This window comes from Meriones unguiculatus, chromosome 3 (assembly GCF_030254825.1).
Source record: "Meriones unguiculatus strain TT.TT164.6M chromosome 3, Bangor_MerUng_6.1, whole genome shotgun sequence".
Lineage (NCBI taxonomy): Eukaryota > Metazoa > Chordata > Mammalia > Rodentia > Muridae > Meriones > Meriones unguiculatus.
The window spans coordinates 165,454,380-165,475,158 of record NC_083351.1 but is presented as its reverse complement, the minus strand read 5'-3'; the positions used below and the strand labels follow the sequence as shown (position 1 = coordinate 165,475,158).

Below are 20,779 nucleotides of genomic sequence, written 5' to 3'. Positions count from 1 at the left end.
TGAGGCTGCCAGGTACACATTGCTTCTGGAATAGTCTTGTAAATTTCTTGACACTGAAAGGCAGTCTAGTTAGCCAACTGACTCATGCATCTCTCGGTTTCAATTCCCCGTCGGTCTCAGATGTGACGGTTAAGACTGAACTCATGTCTTCCCCAGCCTCCCTCTCAAAAGAAATCAGTACGCTTCCACAGTATGCCCTAGCAGACTCAATACGACCCCTACCCAAATACTTCCCTAAACCAGAAGGAAGAAACCCAAGACTTTTGGCTTTGCACTTTCACATGTTCGATGTTGAGTGTATGGTTTATATTTGCAGACTGTTTCTCAAATCCTTCCTCTCCTCGGACACCCTGCTTGTTGATATATTCTCCTCTCACACTGAGATTACAGCAGTAGCTTCCTAACTAGTTTGTCTACATTCAGCCCTGGCTTCCCTCAGTCCACCCTTGGGTGAGCCCAAGAAGAAATATGTCTTATTAAAATTCTCTAGTGGTTCCCCAGGCCATATAATGAAATCCAAACTCCTTTGTTTGGCAAACATACCTGTTAGGATTAAAGCTCCTGGGTCCCTCACATACTCAACACTTTTGTCTTGTCAGGGTGCCCCTGCCCCCTCTGTGAGGCAGGTTCCTTAAGCCTCGACTTCAGCAGCATCTCAGCAGAGAGTTCTTGAAACTGGGATGAGGTGCTGTCACTTTGCAGGTGGGCACTGAATTAAAACTTGCTACGCCAATGGTCCTAATGACAGGACCATTTATTTGTATGTCAGTTGCTTACTGTTCTTTCCCAACTGTAAAGAGTGATTTTGATGGATAAGTGAGTAAGCTGTTGCATGAATACATGAATAGTATGCTGAGACTTCTTATTCTGTCTGCGAATTACAGAAAACACACCGGAGAGGCCACTGTGGGGGTTCGTTTCAGTCCCAAGGTCTTGGGCCTGGACACAGGGCATGGTGGGATACTACTGCCAGAAATGCTGTGTGCCAAGTATTGTCCTCTGCTTGACATTTTGCTTTAGACATTTTCCATGGAGGCATATTACCGCAGCCTAAAAAAAGTAACTATTAAATTCTCAGCAGTCACCGAGTAAAGCCAGCAGAGAGCCTCACCTAACAGTCTCACCTTTCCCTGAGCCTGACCTTACCTCTTCCTCAAGCCTCAGGGTCCTACCTTAAGAGACTCGGCTCAGATATGCTGGGAGGGAGGTTTAGAGATAGATGTTTCTCTTATTTGGGAATGGGATGCAGGACCTTGACATTATAGCAGAATTGTTTTAAGGAACAAGCCTTGTTAAAAATCTCTCGTTTTAAACTTTGGTGGACGTAGTGGTCACGACTTAGAACTTTTCCTTCATCTGACCTGTCTCATTCATTCCCTAACAGTGTGCCCTGGGCAGGCAGGACTGTGGGAGGAGGGACTGAGGGAAGGGCGCCAGGGTGAGGAGTGATGAGGGTAAACCTATCCACGCTCCCTGGCCTCGTAGTCTCTCTTCTGTTCTGCTCACTACTTGGGGTCTAGAAAGGAGGCAGAGAAGGTGTAGGATAGGATAGGATCTGAGGGAGTCCAAGCAGGGAGCAGACATGAAGCGGACTCCTTATTTAAGAAGAGGGTTACACAGGAATTTATCAACGCTGTTATTTTTAGAGGAGAGTTAGGGACAATGTCTTTTTTCTGCTTGTACTCTTTTGTCATGTGGCAGAAACTGCAAACATAGTAGTTGCTTAAGAACCACTTGTTAGATACAGCAAGAGAAAACATGAGAAGGTTGTGACTGAGTGACTCTTGTAAGGACTCAGGATTAGAGTGGTGTGGTTCACTTTGTTTCCACTATCTAAAACTTCGAGTTGATGAGAGCAATTTCCCCAAACCGAACCTGACCAAGACTAAAATTCATTATTTTTTGTTAAAACCAGTTCCTTCAGCGACTGAACTTACCTATCATTTTTTTTTTTTTTTTTACTCTCTGGTGGAAAACAATGAAACATTATAGCACAGATTGTTCTGTAGCTTGGCGGGGGTGGGGTGGAGGGGGTGTCCAGATAGTGGAGGGCTGTCAAGGCTTTAGAGCAGTGATCCTCAACCTTCTTAATTCTGTGACCCTTTAACCCTTTAGTACAGTTTTTGTTGCTACTTCATAACTGTAATTTTGTAGTTGTTATGAATCTCAGTGTAAATATCTGATATGCTTCTGATATGTGACTCCTGTGAAAGGGTCGTTCTGAATCCCAAAGGGGTTGCGACCCACAGATCGAGAACCACGGCCCTAGAGCGAGAGTTGACGTCATCTTCTGTGAAACAGGGTCACGTTCAGGGTTTGGAAACACTCCTACTGGAAAAGCAGTGCCCCAAAACACTGTTAATATGACTTACTCATTACTATCCGGTTAGCCTAACAACGTACAACAAAATAAATTGGTGAGGCAGCAACGCTCAAAGTTCACAGCCAATGAATAGTAATGTCAAGTACTTTTAGCCTTCTTCGCTAGGCTCTGTTCAAAGCGATTTGCATACGTGAATCCTCCTGGGCTGGAGATATAGGTCAGTGTTAGAAGCTTGCTTAGAGCTGGAAGCCCAGCTCAGGAAGTACAGCTCACTTGAGTATAGTGCTTGCCCAACGTGCATCACCTTGAGGAAGTGAAGGTGGCGATGAGGGTTGTGGGAAGGATCAGAAGTTGAAGATCCATAGCAAATTAAGTGGCACCCTGATAGAAAACAACATTCCACAATCAAATCCTCCTACACATACAGGAAGTTCGCTTAGCGTTTATATGGCCCTGGATTTTCAATCGTCAGTACCATAATAATAACGATATGGTTTTTATTTATTTATTTATTTTTGTTTGAATGTTTTGTTGTGTTTTCTGAGGCAGGCTTTCACTCACCGTGTAACTCGGGTTAGCCTTGAGTCGGCATCCCGAGTGCTGGAGTTACAGACGTGTTACATCACACCTGACCCAATAATAATTGGCTTAATCTTCACAGCAGCCCAATGACGTAGATAGTGCTGTTAGCTGTTTTAGAAATGAAAAAGTGAGGCAGGGGTGATGGTTCAGTGGCTTAGAGCACTAGATACTCTTCCAGAGGACCAGGGTTCAATTCCCAGCACTCACATGGCAACTCACAACTTCATTTTATCCAATTCTAGGACATCAGACACCTTCTTCTGGCCTCTGCTGGCACCAGGCACACACATGGTGCACAGACATACAGGCAAAACACCTGTGCATGTAAAATAATTAAAATTAAAAAGAGAGAGAATACAGTTGCTCTGGGTAGCTGGCCTTTTCGTTTTTCTATCTTTGAGTAGAATAGTGTCGCTCACATCCAAGTTGGGTCTTCCCATCTTAGTGAATTCTTTCTGGAAATGCCCTCGCAGATAAACCCAGAGGTATGTTTCACTCAGCTCCCAGGACCTTCTTAACTCCATCACAATCAAGTCTGATCTTCACAGGCTGTAATCCCAGGACTTAGGAAGTAGAGGCAGGAGGATCAGGAGATCAAAGCCAGCCTATGCTATCTAGTAAATGTGAAGCCAGCCTGGGGTACAAGAGACTCTGTCTCAAAACAAAGCAAAACAACAAAAACAAAAACATTATCTATCATACATAGCTGACCTAAAATATGGAGAAGGGTATATATGAAAGTTTCCTATCACTTTATGGTCACCCAGGCAGTTAACATAAGCAATTGTATATTCATCCACATACAATTGTATATGTGTATGAGTGTAATACTATTTTGTTGATAATACCAATAACTGTATTGCATGGCATCCAGTTTTCTATATCTTTTCTCCTCCTTCAGTAGAGCTGGAGATTAAACCCAGAGTCCCACCTATTCTAAGCAAGTGCTCACTGCCACTAAGATAGTCCGATGTCCTATCCTCTATTTAACGTAGCTGTAGTTTGGTGATTGTTCTCGATCAGTCTAAAGGAAGCATCCTCATTTTTTTCTTGCTATGAGGCAGTCTCTGTTGTCTCTGAGACAGGGTCTTATCCATCCCAGGCTGGCCTCAAATTCACTGGGTAGTATGAGGATTTCTTTGAAATCCTGATCCTCCTCCTAAGTGCTGCGATTCCCAATGTGTACCAGTGTGTCATTCTTCATTTATACAGGGATAGGGATTGGACACAGGGCCTGTGCGTGCTAGGGAAGTACTCTACCAACCCTGTTTCAGCTCCAGAAATCCAGCCCTCAAAAGCTCTTTCCAAAGCATTGTTCAAGCTCTGGGAATCCATGTTAGCGGAAGGGGCAAGAAAAGGTCTGGGTTTATTCACATCCTTCTCCAATTGAGTAGATTTCCAATGCTTCTTCCTGTTTTCGTTTAAACAGAAAGATTCAGAGGCAAAAATGTTGGACAATCACCCTTCTCTGGAGATGTAAAATGTGACCAAGGCCAGGACCTGGAATTCTTGGGATGTTGTGCACACCCTCAGGTCCAAGCTTCTTGCTCAGGCTCTTTAAAGAGGAATGGCGATTGTTACCTACCTGGCCTGGTTGTTTGTAAGATTAGGTAATAGTACTTACAACATAGTGAGTATTCAATAACAACTGTTACGTTGAAGAATCAGACCATCCTTGTGTATTGTCATTTTCTTAACAACTGAACTTGTAACGATTTTGCCCTGTAATAGTACCAGCTCAACTCCATTGGGCCATGTTGCTAGGAAGTCTGCTCCTTCAAATGTGGCTTAATCTGGGACGTCTAGACATTTCCCCAAGGAGCTGGGCTCTCACTGTTTCTGGACTCTTCTCTTCTTTTTCATTTCCATAGAGGGGCAAAAAGCTGAGGGCCATGTAGTCCTATAATCTCCCAGGTTTCCAGATTCATCAAGGAAGATTCAAATCTCCCAATAATCCCAGCGGGTCTTGTTCTCCTTGAATCCAATTAGATCGCGCGGCCATGTGTTTTCCTTTCCTGTAGTCCAGGGTTTGAGGTGTTCTGACTCACTTTCTGAAGCAGGGAGGGAGGTCCTCAGCTCATCCTAAAATACGTGGAAAATGGATGTCCCATAAGAGAAAGTTGGAGTTCTGTGATATTAGCAAATTACTTTATCAGCTTAAGAAAATCAGCAGATAGCCTGGTGTGGTGGTGCATGCCTTTAATCCCAACTCTAGGGAGGCAGAGGCAGGCGGATCCCTGTGAGCTCAAGGCCAACCTGGTCTACAAAGTAAGTCCAGGATAGCCAAGGCTATATAGAGAAACCCTGTCTTGAAAAACCAAAAAAAAGAAAGAAAGAAAAGAAAAGATATCCTCATATCCCTCTGTGGAGTGAACCATTTTGTAGGGTTTGTTTTGTTTTGTTGCATTTATTTATTTGTTTGCTCACTTATTTGGGGGGTATGAGAAGCATGTGTACCACAAAAAAGTGTATCTAGAGGTGTCAGAAGGCAAGTTTTGGGAGCTGTTTCTCTCCTTCCACCATGTGGTTCCTGGGGATCGAATTCAAATTGGCATTAATTGGCAGCAAGTACCTTTGTCTGCTGAGCTGTCTCCTAAGCCCCTTGCTAGGTTTTTAAATCTTTATCATCATCATCATTGTTACTACTACTGTTGTTATTTATGTGTGTGGGTGTTTTACCTACATGTATGTCTGTGCACTATATGTGTGCAGTGCTTTCAGAGGCTAGAAGAGTGTGTCAGATCCCCTGGAATTAGAGTTACAGGAGGTAGTGAACCTACATGTGGATGCTGGGAATCGAACCCAGGTCCTCTAGAAGAGCAAGTGCTCCAGGACGGAGCCATCTCTCCAGGAGCGAGTTGTTTTTAGAAAGTCTTTTCAGCAATGCCACAAACACATTGCTGACATCAGTTCTGAGGCTTTGCAAAAGGTTTAGCAGATGATGATGTTATTTGATAAAAGGAATTTGAATTGAGTTTTATTTCTGTCTGCAAGGAGATAGATCTAGACCTTTTTAAAAAAACATGTCTTCCTGGTATGTTTCTAAGTTTAAGAAAATCCAATAAGTAGAAATGCTTACCTATGGAGAATCTAAATTAAGAATCTCAGGCAATTTTTTATAAAACTATCAAGGAACAAGTTTATGGGATCCAGGCCCTAGCAGTTCTGCTTTTGTGAGGCATGTGACCATCACCTCCTACCTCCATTGCCCTCTCCCTTTCCCTACAGCTGGCTGAACAGGCAGGTCTTCAGCAGTTAAGACAAGGGATTAACATTTTTATTGTCCCTTTCCACAGCTAGAGCAAGCCTTTGAAGTTCTCATTGGCTGATGCCAAGATTCCGTGGAAGTATAAGATGGTTTATTCTGGAGCCACAGCCCCTTCTCCAGCAAGGCTGAGTTACAGGGCGTGCTGCAGCTGTCCGCCTTGTTTGCTGGTGGCCCATGTGAGGCTGTGGCAGGCTGAATATCAGGCCTGTCTTGTCTCTTGGGTTTCTGGTAACTAGAACCTTCCAAGGCTAGCCAGCCTACACCTTCAGAGTCCCCCCCCTTCTCAATTTCAGGTTTGTTTGTTTTTAAAATTTTAATCAACACCTTCCCCAAACCTCCTACCCTGTGTGTGTGTGTGTGTGTGTGTGTAATTGAGCCTAGATCACGGGTTGCAAGCATGCTATGCATGCTGTTTCCCTCTTAACTACATTCCCAACCCCCACTTCTAGTTCTTCACTGTTGTTGATTATGGGGTGCCAATGCCTTCCCATTAGTGACCACTCCACTTTCCCAGATAACCAGGAAGGGCTCAGCTGAGTAACTTTCAGGTATCAGGTGTAGAGTCTAGAATTGTCATAGACAAGTACATTGAAGATAAAAGTGAGTTGAGTGTAGACATTATTCCCTGCCAGCCACTCAGGAGTACCTGGACAGTGGCATAAGAGGTGGAAAAACAAGAAGAACATATACACCCGGAGGTGGAGGCTTCCCCCTGGCCTCTCTTCTCTGCTGCTGTGCATTCACATAAAGCAAGCATCCATTCCATGCCTCTGCAAGTGCTTCAACAGAGCATGCTGTTATTTAATCAAAGGCATTTTATATCAAATTGTATTTTTTTTTAATTTTTTATTTTTTTAATATTAGTTACAGTTTATTAACTTTGTATCCCAGCTGTATCCCACTCCCTCATTCCCTCCTAATCCCTCCCTCATCTCCTCTCCGCCCCTTTCCAAGTCCACTGAAAGGGGAGGACCTCCTCCCCTTTCATCTGACTCTAGTTTATCAGGTATCTTCAGGATTGGCTACAAAGTCCTCCTCTGTGGCCTAGCAGGGCTGCTCTTCCCTCAGGGGAGGTCAAAGATCCAGCCATTGAGTTCATGTCAGAAGTAGTCCCTGTTCCCCTTACTAGGGTACCCACTTGGATACTAAGCTACCATAGGCTACATCCGAGCAGGGGTTCTAGGTTATATCTATATATGGTCCTTGGTTGGAAAAATGGTCTCACAAAAGACCCCTGTGCCCAGATATATTTGGTCCTTGTGGAGCTCCTGTCCTCTCCAGGTCATACTAACTCCCCTTTCTTTCATATGATTCCAAATTGTATTTCTATCTGTAAGGAAATAAATGAAAGTAGATGTGGTGGTTTAAATAATAGCCCCCATAAATCTTATACTTGAATGTCACCGAGGAGTGGCACTGTATGAAAGGATTAGAAAGATTAGGAGGTGTGGCCTTGCTGAGTGGGTGTGGCCTTCTTGGAGTAGGTGTGGCATTGCAGGAAATGTGTCACTGAGGGTGGCCTTTAAGGTTTTAAAGGCCTTGGCCTAGGCTTCTTGTCCTGTGGATCAGGAAGTAGCTCTCAGCTACTGCTGTGCCTGACTGCCTGACTGCTACCACACTCCCACCATGATGATAATGGACTAAACCTCTGAACTGTAAGCCAGCCCCAATTAAGTGTTTTCTTTCATAAGAGTTGGCGTGGTCATGGTGTCTCTTCACAGTAATAGAGCACTAGCTAAGACAGGAGATAAAAAGCGAGAAGAGCCCCAACCTGCCCTCCTACTACACATGTCTCTCTGAAGCACACAAAGTCTGTGGGACCCAAAGCGACCCAGAGCCAAGCCCTAGAAAAATCTGCCCAGTATTTGTCTCTGCTGTAAAATACCTGAGATGTGGGCTGGCCAGGTCACTCAGGAGGTAAAGGCACTTACCACTTGATGATACAGGCCTGGTTACCTGAGTTCCATGTGGAAGGGGAGAACTGTCTCCACAAGGTTTTGTTTTTTGTTTTTTTTTTTTTAAACCCGTCATGCACACAGTGTCACATGGGCACCCGCACACATACATCCTACATGCACACACACAGTTAAAAAGCCAGCTGTAGGGATGGAGAGGTGACTCAGTGGTTAAGAGCACTGTCTGTTCGGTGAACACAGAGGTCCTGAGTTCAATTCTCAGAACCACATGGCTCATAACCATCTATAACGAGATCTGGTGCCCTCTTCTGGCATGGAGGTGTACATGCAGGTAGAGCACTCCTATACTAGGTAGATGGATAGATAGATAGATAGATAGATAGATAGATAGATAGATAGATAGATAAATTTTAAGAAATAAAAAGCCAGGTGTTGTGGTACATTCCTTTAATCCCAGCACTCAGAAGGCAGAGGCAGGCACATCTGTTTGTTGTAGGCCAGCCAGAGCAAAGTGAGGCACTGTCTCAAACAGCAAAACCTCTGGGATCCAAGATCTCCATAGGTCATTGCTCCAGCCATTCCCCTTCCTGGAAGGCTGCTAACTAGGTCTGGGCCTAAAATCTGGGCCAGAGTGAAATGACGATTTTGGTATTTTGGTAATAATTTGGAACAGTAGGTGTCAGGATTTGTCTTTGTTTTTAGGCTGTCAGAATCCACACCATCTAAAACAAAGCAGGGCAGTGACATGTTTAGCACATTTCATTGGAACCTGTATCAATCAGCTCTTAACCCCTGAGTCACTGCCCAAGCCCCTGGCTAAGCATCATGGGGCTGGGGAGAACGAAGTAATTTTCTCAAGACTGCAGTTCCAAAGTGGCAGGATTGCAGTGAAAACCGAAGCCTGTGTGAATCTGGAAAGAAAATGCACCCAAAGCCCTGACCTCACTCTGTGAAATAGCAATAGGAAATACAAGTAGTCTCCAAGGAGGCACACGGGCGAGGACCCACAGCAGGGCATGTGTGACAGGTTGGCCTGACTGGCATGCGGTGCCTCGCAGCAGCTTTCGCTCTTCCGCCTAGAGCTTTTGGAAGCTGGGCTCTGGCCAGAGCTCCCTAATGCAGCAGTTTGGGCTTTCTTTTGGCAGCTGGGAAGAATGGTCCTCCCTAACCTGGCCTTCCATCTCCCAGTGAGACATTTTGTTCATGGAATTTGTTTCATGGAATCCTTATCCTCCCTGTTTGTGGAAGCAGACAGTCTGAGGCTGGATTGAAAAGGTGGGGGTGGGCTTCTAGGCAGGCCTGGAGGAAGGGGAAAGGATGTGAGATCCAAGAAACTGAATGGAATTGCTGACTCACATCTGCAGCCCTAGGCTCGCACACATAAATACAGTGACCCCCCCACCCCCGCTTAAAATAGCTCACTGTATCAGCATGCTGAGTGAGAAACAGATGTGTTTGCCTTCTTGAATTATTGATTCAGAAAACACTGGGCTGTCTTCTGTACCAAGCCCCGTGGTCCTCTCCCATGTATTGCTCACTTGAGACCTCTTGGAATTCCTTTTCCTGTTTGACAGAAGGAGCTTGCCCTTAGCGTGGAAAAGAGCAGAAAGACACATTTTCTTTGCAAATCTAGACAGTTTTTCTTTGCAGCCCTGCCGCTTTAGAGTTGTGGCCTTGAGACCCTCCCCACCCCTCCCCAGTGATGCTCAGCCTTGGAAGATGGCTCAGTGGTTAGGAGCACTCTTACTGAGGACCCAGGTTCAGCTCCCAGCATGCACACAGCAGGTTACAACTCCAGTTCTTGGGGATCTGAAGCTATCTTAGGACCACCGTGGGCACGTCGTGTCCAGGGTGCACATAGGTACATGCAGGCAAAACAGTCTGCAATAAACAATAAAATACAAATAAGCATTCCCCCCCCCCCCCAGACAGGATTTCTCTGTGTAGCCTTGGCTGTCCTGGACTTGCTCTGTGGACCAGGCTGGCTTAGAACTCGCAGATATTAGCCTGCCTCTGCCTCCAGAGTGCTGGGATTAAAGGTGTGTACCACCACAGACCAGCAAAAAAAAAAAATTTTTTTTTTTTTTTCAATTAAACTGATAGAAAGCAGGGCCTTACACATGGCAGTGATCAACCACTGAGCTACACCTGTAGGGCGGATTAACTTTCTGCTCCATTTTGGTCCCTATGCAGTGCAACAGAACACTGAAGGGTGTCTTAGATAAGATCCCTGGAGGTGGGCAGTGCGGAGAGCAGCCTAGAATGTCGTATGGACTCCAAATTTCCTCCTCCTGGCAGGACACCCAGCCTGTTTTGAGCCTCCTGCTGACTCATCTCTCTCCAGCGTTGCAGCCTTATTCTGGGCAGGAAAACGGTAAAGACGAAGAACCAGCCCAGGCTTCTCTCCCCATCCTTTCTCACCCTTTTAACCTTTTATTAACGAACTAATTTTCAGAACCAGACGAGAGACTGCAAAGCTATATAAAGAATTCCTTTATGCCTTCACCCAGCTCCTTCGAATGGAAGCCTCCTTAATTGCCTCCTTCTCTGGAAATATGTGCGTCTCCTCCTGAACCATCCCTGAGAAGTTTATTGGCATGTCCCCAAAGACTTCATCATCCAATTCCTAAAGATGAAACTGTTTTCTTAAATACCACAGGGCTGTGATTAGGGCCAAGAAATTAGCTATGATGGCCTTGCCATTTTCTTGTCTACACATCTTTAATTTTTTTTTTTTTTAGCAGTAGCCCTACTACTTTAGTCCCCCTTTTTGAATAGTCCCCCTTTTTAAGGGGGATTTTTTTGTTCTGGTCTTGGATTAAATGTTTCATTTAAATATTCTGTAGGTGTCTTTAATCAAGAATAACTTCTTAGCCAGGTGTGACAGTACATGCCTATAATCCCATGCTTGGGAGGTAGAGGCAGGCAGATCTCTGAGTTGGAGGCCAGTCTCATCTACAGAGTGAGTTCAAGGACAGCCACGGCCACACAGAGAAACCCTGTTAAAAAAAAAAAAAAAAAAAGAATTTCTTTAAAAATAATTTTTGGTGGGGGCAGGGCTAGAGAAATGGTTTATTGGTTTGGAGCAATTGCTGCTTTTGTGGAGGACCTGGGTTTGATTCCCAGCACCCACCTGGCAGCTCACAACCATCTATAACTCCAGTTCCAAGGACTCCAATGCTTTCTTCCGGTCTCCATGGGCACCAGGCACACATGTGGTACACATACATACATACATGCAGGCAAAGCAGTCTTACACATAGGATAAAATAAAGAATAATTCCTTGGGCTGGTGAGATGGCTCAATGGTTAAAAGCACACACTGCTCTTCCTGAGTTTGTGTGTGTGTTGGTGTTGTTTTGTCTTTATAGTGCTGGGGATAGAACCCAGGCCCTTGTATATGCTAGGCTAGTGCTCTAACAGTAAACAGAAAACTCGGCACTGTGAATATGCTTCTTCCTGTTCGCTTCCCACCTCCCATGTGGGAAGCCTTCCAAGAGGCAGTCTTTTGACTTCGTTTTGCCAAGAATTGTATCCAGCTTTAGTTGTGAGAATGTCTGAAAAATGTATAGCTTTGTTGTAGTAGGGGCACCTCCGTAGGAAAAAAAAAAAAATGAAACCAGTGCTGGACATGGTGGTTCACACTCTAATCCCGGCACTCGGGAGGCAGAGGCAGGAGGATCTCTGATCTGCATAAAGAGTTCCAGGATGGCTAGGACTACACAGAGAAACCTTGTCTCAGAACAAAACAAAGACAGCTGATGACAACACTTCAAAACTGCCCAGTTGGAAGCATATTGTTCAAATAAAGACTTGGCTCAGATTTCTTCATATTTGGATCTTGTCTTCTCCCTCCCCGACCCAGAGAGCTGATCTGTATTAGGCTAGTGATTTTTCGCTTATTCTCCCAATGACCATCATCCAAAAAGACCTTGAAAGGGAAAGTGGTCAGAGCATAATGGAACATTTGCTCAGCTTGACAAATAAACACAGTCATGGTTATTGATTCTTTGTAGTTTTTTTTTTTAATATTTAACAGAAAGAAAGAGGGAACTGTGAAAATGTTTTCGACTCCTGACAGTTATAAGAGTTGGAATTTTAAAATAGCCTTGCCCCTGAGCTCATTTGAAAGAGTGTGAACATTTAATGGTGACTGGCAGTGGACTCTCACTTGGTTTAACTGTAACCTTTACACCAAATGTTATGAAATAATAGCATCAGTACATGACGGAAATAAAATACGATACTAGGAGAGGAGCAGACCTGGTTCAAATTACATGTATGGAATGATCACAGCTTGTTTAAACATATATACATAGGGGACTGGGGAGAGGCTCAGTGGTTAAGCTCACTTGCTGCATTTTCAGAGGACCTGGTTCAATTCCCAGCACCCTAGCGGTGGATGCACAATCATCTGTAACTGCAGTTCTGGGTCTGATGCTCTCTTCTGGTCTAGCTTAGGCACCAGGCATCGTCTGGTACGCAGACATACTAAAAACCCATACACATAAAATGAAAACACACACACACACACACACAGGCACACACCCTTCCCCAGCACTTGGGACACAGAGTCAAGTGGGTCTCATGAGCTCGAGGTTAGCATAGCCTACATAACGAGTTCTAGGACAGCCAGGGCTATGCAGAGAGAGCCTCTCTCAAAAAACGAACCAACACAAAACAAGAATAGTTATATTTGGGGCCAGGCATGGTGGTGCCTGCCTTTAATCCTTGAACTCTTGGGAGGCAGATCTCTGTTTAAGGCCAGCCTGGTCTACACATCAAGCTCTAGTCCTGTCCATAGTAAGAACTTATCTCAAAAAAAGTAAAGAAAAGAAGAAAAAAGAAAAGACAACAACAACAGAGTAGTACCTGCAGTACCTACAGAGTAGTATGGGAAGAGCCTGAGCGATTGTTCTTTCTCCTGTTAATAATTTCTAGCTTTATTTTTACTTTTGAGATAGGGTCTCACTGTGTAGCCCTGGCTAGCCTTGAATTCACAGAGATCTGCCTGCCTCTGTGCCCGGTCCCTTCTGCTTTTTATTTATTTACTTACTTTTAATAATCACAAGTAAAACATATCAGTCCGAAGCAGCTGTGGGAGGGAAGCATCGTCTGGAGCCCTGCTGATTTACCTGTGAGGAGAGCCCAAGGGGCTCCAGCTGTGGCTGATGCCTGGACCCAGATGTCATCCCTTCAGCTTTGATGCCATCACATTCCTTCCCTCTGGTCTTCTTCTCCTTGGGGCATTAATTTCTTTTTAATGTCAGGTAGGTGACAAGATGAAGAGATGAGGTTAAGAGAGAAGTACTTTCAGGTAGTAGGAAGTGACTATAAGGCCAAAGAGACGGGGATCTGAACTTTGACTTTATCTGTATTTATTCAACAAACACAGGTTGAGAGCTGGGCCAGGGCTAATTAGTTAGCAGTTAAGGCCACCGGCAAAATTACTGCCTTTGTGGGAGTTACATTCTGGAGAGGGAAAACAGTGTGACTTAAGAGGTCCCGGAAAGACACCTAGATCAAAAAAAAATGTCTGCCCAACCACCTGCATCATGCAAGATATGCTGTTTAGAACTCAGCTGTTTGGAAGAATAGCCCTCTTCAGTATCAATGAAAAGAATAATGGTCCTTTTGAGGCCATGTAAACCTGTTGTTTCTCGAGCTCTGAGGGAGCCATGCAGGAAAGGACATTTTAAGTGATGAGAGGACCTGTAGGTACTAATGATCTAGGAAGAGTGGACTTGTGTGGGCTCCAGAGCAGGCCTGCAAGGCTCCTGCAGAAATGCAAGGCTTAGGAAATGCACGGAAGATGCACTAAGCTCGGTAGGACTTGGAACGGCACTGCATCCTGAATGTATTAGTTGGTCCTGGTGGAAGACTGTCAGATCTTCAGTGCTCTCCTTCTGAAGGCCAAGTGTTTGAAAAGATCATGTAATCTGGGTGTTCTTAAGGGGTGTATCTGTGGCCTTCTCAAGTACCTCACAGAGGCAAATATTTCTAAAGTGATCACCTCCCTTAGAATATGTACAAGAAATGAGTAAGGGGCTGGAGAGATGACTCAGTGGATGACTCAGAGAGATGACTCTTAAGAGCACTGTCTTCTCTTCCAGAGGTCCTGAGTTTGATTCCCAGCAACCACGTGGTGGCTTGCTACCATCCATACTGGAATATGATGCCCTCTTCTGGTGTGCAGGTGTACATGCAGATAGAGCGCTTATATACATAAAATAAATAAGTAAATAAAGTTTTGGTTTGTTTTTTGAGACAGGGTTTCTCTGTGTAGCCTTGGCTGTCTTGGACTCACATTGTAGACCAGGCTGGTCTAAAACTCAGAGATCTGCCTGCCTCTGCACTCTGCCAGAGTGCTGGCATTACGGGCTTGCATCACCACCTCCTGACTTCACAATGTCTTCTTAATCAGTGCTTTTCCTCTCTCTGATGAGCTTTCTCTGGACCCTTGGCCTCTCTGCTAGTAAACCTGACATTGCTTTGTCTGCATAGACCCCAGTCCAGACACAGCAAGGACTCCCAGCTCAGCTCCCAGCTAACTCAGATTGGTCCTCCTGGCGATCTCGGTCCAGTCATAAGCCCTGCTATTATTTCCTGTGTTAGTTTTGGCTTAGCTTGCCACGGTAAGGATTGGGGGGATTATAAATCTGAAGCATCTTGCACTGAAAATGTGAGATCATCGGTTTATCAATCTCAATCACCCCTGACCACTGTACTGAGCTCTTTATGTAGGCTGTCTCCCTCAGGTGTGCCACGCCAACTTACCTACGTTCACCTTTTCTGCTCATTTCTCAGTTCTGTTTTGAGACAGGGCCTCACTGTGGCCCAACCTGGATGGGAATTCGTCTGTATCAGTCATCATGCTTCAGGTCGAGATGCTCAGTAAAGCTTTGCTTTACTCTCCCATCCAGATCACCTCAGCTACTTTTAGCTTACATGCTGTCGTAAAATTGAAGTCAAGCGTCGTCGGAGCTGATTTGTTTTTTCTCAAGTTGGAGTCCAGGGTTAGGTGATGGAATTGCAAGACCAATTGCAAGGCCAATAGGTTGGCCACCCATGGGACGGATGACACTGAATGGAAAAAAACCCTTCACATTTTAAATAAAAAGGAATCAACACTCTTGAACATTATAAAAGTGATTTCTGTAGTCTATGCCTGTATCAAGCGTGTATAAGCTCATGATCTTGGACGCTAAGCAGACTCTGGCTTGGTTAGTTTTTAGATGGGAGACTTGGATGAAGGGAGTAAGCTGGACCACAATATCAAGTCACTCTCTTCTCCCAGATGCACATACCCTCTCCTGTCTCGTCTCACCAATGACTGCTGCTCCTCTTGTTGGCCTCTGGGAGGCACTGTTTCCCCTGTAAATGTGGACCAGAAGGCTTGCTTCTCATTAGCAAGTGCTAGGTTCTGGCCACCGCGAATGATGCCATCGTTGGTCATCTGGTTTATAAGCAAGGTTTATAGACCGTCATCTGCAGCTCCAGGAGCTTCCCTTGTTGACTATTACTGGACTCTGTGCAGACTGGCTTTTTACTCTTGGCGTGTAAGAATCATTTGCCAGCCCTGTTGCTGGGGGCTGGAGCAAAATAAATGGTGGTTATCCTTTCTCAGCCAAGTCCAGAAAGGGAAGATGGTGTCCTAGCTTGCTTTTTGTTGCTGTGATAAGCACCATGACCAAGGGCTGGTCACTGAGGGCAGCCAAGTCAAGAGAACCTGGAGGCAGGAACTGAATCATGGGGGTACCTTGGTTTACGTGCTGGTTTTCCATACCCTCCGGCGTGCTTAGCTCATGCCTTTCTCATACAGCCCAGGGTCACCTGCCCAGGGATGGGATGTCTCCGGTGGTATGGGCCTTTCTTTCTATATCAATTTGCTATTAAGCAGATACCCCCACAGACATGTTCACAGGCCAGTCTGATGGAAGTAATTCTAAAACTGAGTTTCCCTCTTGCAGGTATGTCTAGATTTGGGTCTAGTTGATAAAAACTGACTAACGGGTACATTAATTCCTTAAGACTCAACCTAGGGACAAGCCTGGTGAAACAGCCCTGTGCCTTCCCAAAGCTTCCAGGGTCTTTAGTTTCTTGGTTTGAAGTGGAAAGGGGTACTTTCTTCCTTTCAGGAAATACTGTAGCTGTCCTGACCCCTGGATAGCAGGGGCTTGGCTTGCTTTCTGCATCTGAATTTACTATGCAGTAGATTTGTATTTCACCAATACACTGGCTGGAAAGCAGCCAGTAGTCCTACTACAATCCAATTAGCTCATTCGCTAAATTAGGATGTTTACATTTTTATATTCAAGATTAGCAGTTAGTGTTGGATTACAAGTCTTCATTCACTCAACTCAACTGTGCTCTGAATATATTTTGTGAAGTGTAAACAATATAACTTTTAACGCCTGTTTGACAGGACTGCGGCCTAATCAGCATTTTAAAAAATGGGTTAAACCTTAGGCTTCTAGTGAAACTAAGCATTAATGATCCTTTATAGAGGAACTATAAATGGCTTCTCATTCATAGATTTCATAGCTGCCTTCTTTTCTCCAACCTGTGTGTCAAAGTGTTGTTTCTTCTGGGCCCTACAGAGTCTATGTCATCGTGTATACCTGCCTTTTATTACATTTTTCGACCATTAAACAGTCGCACTTAGTTACTCGGTTTTTGTTAAATATTTGTTTGTGTGGTGTGTGTGCATGTTAGTGTGTGTTCACACATGCTGAAGACAGACTTAGGTGTCTTTTATCCTTTGCTTTCTACCTACCTATTTTAATTTTTAGTCATTTGGTTTTATGTGTATGGGTGTTTTGGCTGCATGTCTGTGTACTGCATTTGTGCTTGTTCCTTTTGGAGACCAAATGAGGCCAAGAGCTCCCCTGAAACTGGAGTTGCACATGGTCTTGGGCTACCACGTAGGTGCTAGGAATTGAACCCTCGGCACTTAGAAGATTAGACTTCTCCCCTTTGCTGGGTTTTTTAGTCTCTCACTAAATCGGAAGTTCATAGATTCAGCTGGACAAGCTGGCCACGCTCTGCTACCCCAAGGCTGGGGTTCCCAGGGCAGGTGCCAGGGCCAGAGTTTTCTGTGGCTCCTGGGGATCTGAACTTGGGTCCTCACACTTGCCTGCCAGGAACTTTACCTCCTGTGCCATCTCCCCAGCGCAGCCATTTACCTCTAGCTGGTGAGGTCTTTCACTCCCCACTGGCATACATATCGGTCCTTGTCAGTATCATTTGCTCTCTGTGACAGAATGTGGACTTTCAGTAGAGGCTCTTTTTGATGTGTTCTAGACTCTGAACATTGCTTATATATAACCCTTACTTCCAACCTGTAGAGAGCCAGTATTAGAGCATCATTTGACAGCAAGTGACAGAATTTGGGCTTGAAACACAGTCCAGCTTGAACCCACAACATATATAAGAACACGTAATAATGGCTCAGTGCCAAGTGCACTAGGAAAACCAAAGTTCAAGCATAAGTAAGGATCTTAAGATCCTAACAAACCTCGCTTTTAGAGTGAGTGTGCACAAGAGTATGCGTGCACATGTGTATGTGTGTGCCTGTGCCCCGTGTGTGTGTGACTGGTACAGGTGAAGTTAAGAAGTGGGTATCAGATCTCCTAGAACTGGAGTTTGAGCATGGCTGTGAACCATCTGTTGTTGTCGGGAACCAAACAGCTCTTTTCCAAGTGCTGTAACCCCACAGTCATCTCTCCAGCCCTTCACCAGTGAGTGCTATCTTATTACTTCAGTTCCTTAAACCAATTTCTTCTAGTGTAAAACAGAAACAACATACTGATAACTCAAATTGTTGTGGGAACAAGAAAGTTGAAACTGGCCTAGAGCAAGTGCGTGTTATTCCGAGCACTGTTCCTCAGTAACTTTGCTCTTATAGCGTCCACGAAGCAGAGCTTGTTCCTGACTGTATGTGTAAAGGCTTTTTCCATGGCCTTCTTCCATAGCATCTGGTACGCCCTAAAAACAACACGGGACCAGGTATGGTTGCTCCCAGTACTCGGAGGTGTTTGAAATACTAAATATTTGGTTTCAGGCAACCTTCTGTTCCTGCCTGCGGCAGAGCATGTATGGCATTCCCTCCACCCCTACCCTGAACTCTGCAGCCAGAGTTGGGGGCTTCCCCTTCCCCTTCACCAGATAACACAGACATTTTGTTTCTACCTCTCTTTCTCTCTGCATCTCTCTTCATTCCTCTCTTTCTCTCTGCGCATGCGCTTCTCTCTCCTTCCCTGCCCCTCCCCTGCCCCCAATAATATACTATAACTTCGTCTGGCAAGCTCATTCCAACGTTTCATTCACTAAATATTAGTCTTTTCTATCAAATACTATACAATTTGTGTTTGGGAGAAGGTCTTCAAATCTTTTTATCTCTCTCTTTTTTTAAGGGGAGGGTGTTGGAGGGGTGAGACAGGGTTGCTCTGTGTAGCCTTGGCTGTCCTAGCTCGCTTTGTAGACCAGGCCAGTGTCGAACTCACAGAGATCCGTCTGCCTGTGCCTGCCTGTGCTGGGATAACAGGTGCGTGCCACCACACCAGGCTTCACATCTTTTTATGACCTCCATCTTGTAAAACTTTCAAGGGGAAGTTTTAATCTCCTCTACTGGTAAAGAAAAGACACACAGCAGCATTCCAGGAATTTGATGGCCTGGAGCTGTGACACTCCCACCCCAGCCAATAGGAAAGATATAAGTAACCACCTGAGTTAGAATAAAAACCAAACCCAGGTCCTGGCTGTGTGTTTGCTTTTCCCAGCACATGCTCTAAGAGTGAAGTTTGCTTTGCCCAGACACTAAAGTCGGAGTAGTGGTTTTCTTTGTAACCTCAAACTTACTTTTTTGTTTTTTCTAGACAGGGTTTCTCTGTGTAGCCTTGGCTGTCCTGGACTCACTTTGTAGACCAGGCTGGCCTCGAACTCACAGGGCTCCTCCTGACTCTGTCTTCCAGAGTGCTGGGGTTGCAGGTGTGCTTACTTCTGAGGCAGGAGGATCTCTGAACTCAGCCAAGGCTAGCTTGAGCTTCCCGGAGTTTCAGGTCAGCCAGGGCAATTCTGTGAGACTGTCTTGAAAACAAACAGCGACAGCAAATAGAGCCTAAAGGGGTTTAGAATTTTAGGAAACCTGCTTCAGCCTCCAGAGTGCTGGAATTACCCGCGTAGGGACTTGCCCGAAAGAGCTCACGGGAGTGGCCCAGGAAGGACCGGAATGCTTTCTTGCTCCCTAACCTCTGGTCTCCTTAGCACCCCACTGTCCCCTGGAGAGAGTGTACTCTACCCTCACTGCTGGAAGGACTGCTCTGACCAGCTGAGCTCTTTAATTTGTTTTTAAAAATAAGGTTTACCACCACTGTGTTCTGCAGGGAGACCCAACCACAAACAATGCACAGGAAAATGCGGGGGAAGGTGCAAAGGCGACTTCTTTTGCTCCGGGCTGTGTAATTCCTGGCTCCTATTGAAATGTTAAAGCTGTGAATTGCTGCTTTGCCTCATTCTGTGGTCCTATACCTTCTCCCTCAACTGATGGTACAGCCAAGGCTTTTGTGTGTTGGGGGGGGGGAGGGGGTTCTCTTTTCGGAAGTGAGCGGTTTGCCTCTGAGGAAGTTTCTAATGAAGGGAAAGTCAGGCAATTAAGTTAATCTGCGACTCTGATGGGCCGGAAATTATCCCTTCAGGGTATTTTCTCCTTAAACTTGGCTGAGAGTTTAGCTCTCCAGGCTGGCCCAGAGGTCAAAAGACTAGCAAAGCTTTCACAGAAACTGTTTAGGGGATTATTTGCTTTGTCAAGGTGAAAAAAACTTCTCAGAAGGGTTTACCTGAGTTCTACAGGATCATTGTCTTAAGAATGAGCTGTAGGGTGAAATTATCTTTTACTTAACCTCAACAAGAAAGTGAAATGGCTTTCAGCGGAGACTTGAATAGAGATAGTAGCCATGCAGGGGGTTTGAGGGGTGGCGGTGGGAAGGGACACAAAGAAAAACCTTCCGGATCGGTTCACTGCTAGGGCTGAGTACCTGCCTAGCTTGGGTGAGACTAGGACCAGACCCCTGGCCTTTCAGGCTTCCGAATGTGCCTTGACTCACCCTTCCGAACCCACCGCCCCTCTCCTCTCCACCTCGCCTCGACTGCTTGTTTGGGCTTTTATTCAATTGATCTTAGTTTTCCGAGACATTCTTCCCTTTGTCCATGTCCTGGGGCTTGAAACTCACTTTGTAGATTTCTCTGCTTTGGGCAAACTTTCTGCCTCTGCATCCGGGATGCTGCAATTACATTGGCCACCACACCCAGCTTGTTTTACCTGTCTAAAGCCCAGTTTGACGGATGTTTTCAGTTCCTGGATGTTCTGACTGTTCTCTCCCGCTGGACCACTTTTCATTCCCAAAGTTGGTTCTTCAGGCCCCGCCCACCACTTTCAGTGTTGATTTGCTGTCTCTGCCAGCTCCTCAGGCCTCTTGTCTAGTTGGCAGTCCTATATATTTTAGTCCTTGGCCCCTTATGAACACTTAAACACTCCATGAACTGGGTGTGATGGCATGTGCCTGTAATCCCAGCACTCAGGGAGGCAGAGGCAGGTGGATCTCTGTGCGTTTGAGGCCAGCCTGGTCTACAAAGCAAGTCCAGGATAGCCAGGGTTGATACACAGAAAAACCCTGTTCCCTGTCTCAAACA

General features: G+C 45.3%; 1 protein-coding gene and 1 long non-coding RNA gene across 6 annotated transcripts in view; one reads left to right on the top strand and one right to left on the bottom strand.

Moving 5' to 3' along the window:
* G3bp2 (G3BP stress granule assembly factor 2) overlaps window positions 1–20,779 on the top strand; it is a 72,897-nt gene that overhangs the window by 630 nt on the left and 51,488 nt on the right. The window lies entirely within an intron of this gene.
* Window positions 2,123–13,433, bottom strand: LOC132653194 (uncharacterized). Of its 3 annotated transcripts, none has more exons than XR_009590956.1 (3): window positions 13,225–13,433; window positions 2,885–4,987; window positions 2,123–2,704 (listed from the first exon to the last, which is right to left on the bottom strand). It is a non-coding gene; the product is annotated as an uncharacterized LOC132653194 (long non-coding RNA). The 3 variants fall into 3 exon arrangements; XR_009590957.1 differs by lacking the exon at window positions 2,123–2,704 and having other exon boundaries at window positions 2,818–3,013; window positions 3,113–4,987; XR_009590955.1 differs by lacking the exon at window positions 2,123–2,704 and having other exon boundaries at window positions 2,818–4,987.